Source organism: Mus caroli, unplaced genomic scaffold, assembly GCF_978045245.1.
Source record: "Mus caroli unplaced genomic scaffold, Mus_caroli_1 scaffold_11, whole genome shotgun sequence".
NCBI classification, from domain to species: Eukaryota; Metazoa; Chordata; class Mammalia; order Rodentia; family Muridae; genus Mus; species Mus caroli.
In genome coordinates, this window is record NW_028227266.1 from 55,914,468 (window position 1) to 55,917,617 (window position 3,150).

Below are 3,150 nucleotides of genomic sequence, written 5' to 3' on the forward strand. Positions count from 1 at the left end.
AATTTTTTTTTTTGGGTGGATCAATTTTTTTTTAATTAAATTAAATATGAAATAATGATTAACCTACAGAGAAAGAGTATGCTTGTCTAAGAATCTCACAAGGGCTGGTACATCAGTAAGAGAGGGCTTGTTCACTTGTGCAATGTCATAGTTTTCTTGTTTTATTTATCATATTTTTTTCTTTATTGAATGTAAGCATATGTGTGTGCAGAGGCTCATGCCAGTTCACGCAAGTGTGGAGGGCAGAGGCTGATGTTGGGAATGAGATATTCTTCACCTTATTTTTTTTCTCTTGCTCTTCTTTATTTCTCTTGTGGAACCTGGAGCTTACCAGTTACCTAGATTAGCTGGCCAATGAGCTCCCAGAAGCCTCCTGTTTCTACTTTCTCAGCACGAGGATTACAGGTATACCTCCATGACCAACTTTTTACATGGTTTCTGGGTCTCTGAATTCAAGTCTTCATGTGTATAGAAAACACTTTACCAACAGGGCTTCCTCCTCAGCCTCTTTTCTCTCTCTCTCTCTCTCTCTCTCTCTCTCTCTCTCTCTGAGACAGAGTCTCATGTAACCCAGATTGGCCTTGAACTCCATATGTAGCTGAATATGATCTTGAACTTCTGATCATACATACATACCTCCTATGTATGGGTGTTTTGTTTGCATGTATGTCTGTGAACCACAAGTGTGTCAGAGAAAACCCAAAGAGGACATTGGATCATTCCCTAGTACTGGAGTCACAGATGATTGACAGCTGTCCCGTGGGTGCTGGGAATGAAATCAATATCTTCTGGATCAGTAGCCCCATGCTCGCAGCAACTAAGTCATCACTCCAACCCCACAAATATTGGCTTTTAATTGACAAGCAAATGGACCAGAGTCTGGTAGCAATATTGAAAAACATATGTCTTCCTTTCTTAGCCCAAAGCTCTTTGGAATTTGTGGGGGCAGTCTCCATATTGGATATTACCAAGTTTCATTGCTTCTTCACCAACTCAGCATGCTGCTGAGCCTTGGCACTGTGATGGGGAAGTGGGAGAACCACACTCTAGAGACCAGTCTTCTCTCAGGATACAGACAGCTAAGAGTTCTGCCCTTGGAGGGTATCTGGAGGGCTTAGGGACAGAGGACAACACACGAGTCCCTTTTTCATTCTCTCAACTTTAGGATGTTTTCTGGTGGCCCTGAGCCCAGCATGAATGAATAACTAGAACATACATGGGGGAGAAGGGTAAGGGAAATTGTTCAGTGGCAACGTGTTTTACTTCCCAAGGCTGCTTACCTGTGTGGTGTATCTTACTTAGCTGAAGGGCAGAACCAGTCTCTGACAAAAGTCTCTGATTTGAGGGTCAGAGTCTGAGGGAGACTCTCCAGCTGCAGGGCAGATGAAGATGATGTCTCTCCAGATGTGGAGAGCAGAGTCTGGCTCTTGGTCTCCACTCACATTCTGTCCAGTGGGTGTCAAGTTCTAGGACTGCGTCTAGTTATCTTGAGTGGGTGATATCACACTGGGTTCTGGTAGGTATCTGCTTTGGGTGTATGGGATTCCTAACTAAGCAGTTTTTACATGTCAAAAGGCTTTTTTGTCTTTACTATTCTCATTGTACATTGGTACTAGTTAGAAGAGACAGCATGTACAAAGGCCATGAGACAAGAGAGAATAGGGAAGTTCCAGGAACTGAAAAGCCACTAAAGAGTTGAATGAAGAAGTGTAGGCAAAAGAAGGGGTGAGAAGAGATGGGGAATACACATTCAAAAAGACTCTGAGGGCAAACTAAACAAGTGGACTTCTCACAGCAGAATGGTTTAGGGGGTGAGGGTGCTTGCTGCTGGGCCTGGTGACCTGAGCTCAGTCCCTGAAAAATCACATAAATGTGGAAGGAGAGAACCAACTCCACATTAGCCTCTAACACATGTGCTTCCATCCACCCCTCATGTGCACACAGCATCACTACTACCACTATAAGAATGACCACTACTACCACCATGACTATTAAAAAAAAAAAAAAAAGCTTAAATGAGATCACTGGGTAGTTCTGAAGTGGACCTGTCAGATTACTGTTGATAAGCTCTCCAGGATGTAGAAAGATGATGTCTTCATTGTAAATAGTTTTGTTTGAGATTCTTAGGAAATATCTTGGAAAAGGACATAAACATTCAAGCTTTAAGCCTGATTCATTTTACTCTAACATAAAATATCTATATAGTAAAGGAATATTAACTTTATGTCAACAGCCTTTAACAGTAAATGTTAATTATGCTGGAATTTTTTTTTCTTAGCTGGTGAGAAGGGTATCAATCAGACTCTAGGATGAGAGATCCCTCAAACCTACAAACAATAAAAAGGCAACAAAACCAAGAAAAGCAAACCAACCAGCCAAAAACCCTGGAAAAAAACAATAACCAAACAATCAAAAGCAACAAAACAAAACAAACAAACAACCTCCACAAATAAAAACAAAACAAACAAACAAAAACCCCAAAAATAAAACAAAACAAAACAAAGCAAAAAACCCATCTGGTTGCAACACAAGAACAGACCAATCAGTAGCGCTGTTCTATTCCAGGGTAAGAAACGATTCAAGCTAGATTTCACAGCGGCCCGAAAGACATGGATAAATAAGTCGAGTTTGTGAGTGAATCAACTACCACCTCTAGGATATCCATGAAATCACAGCAGGGTGGAGCCTAAAAGAAGTCCTGCTTATCTAGGGCAGGGGTTGATGCAAGGTCTTCCAGCTTTATCCTGGAGCACAGTTCTTCAGACAACTCCTGTTTGACATGTCACCCCTGTCCTTTTGGTCCGGGACTTGCTCGAACGCCCCAATTTTGCCCTCTAGGAATGAATGCATGATCCTTTCCTGCCAGTCATTTATTTAGAAGCTCAAAATAAATACACATAGGAAGGAAGGCATCAGAAGAGATTCTGCACCGGAGGACTAAGTTGATAGAAAGTTTGGGTATGTAGCTCAAGATTACACCTCTGTCTATTATTCGTGAGACCCTGGATTCTATCCTCAGCATCTCTGGAGATAAAAAGAAAGTGGATGGAGACAGAATGAATAACCTTCGCTTTCTAATAGGCTGGGCAGGGGCGGAACGGACCTTTGTGACGTCCAGGGCCACGCCCCCACAGAGGGCGCTACGCCTGC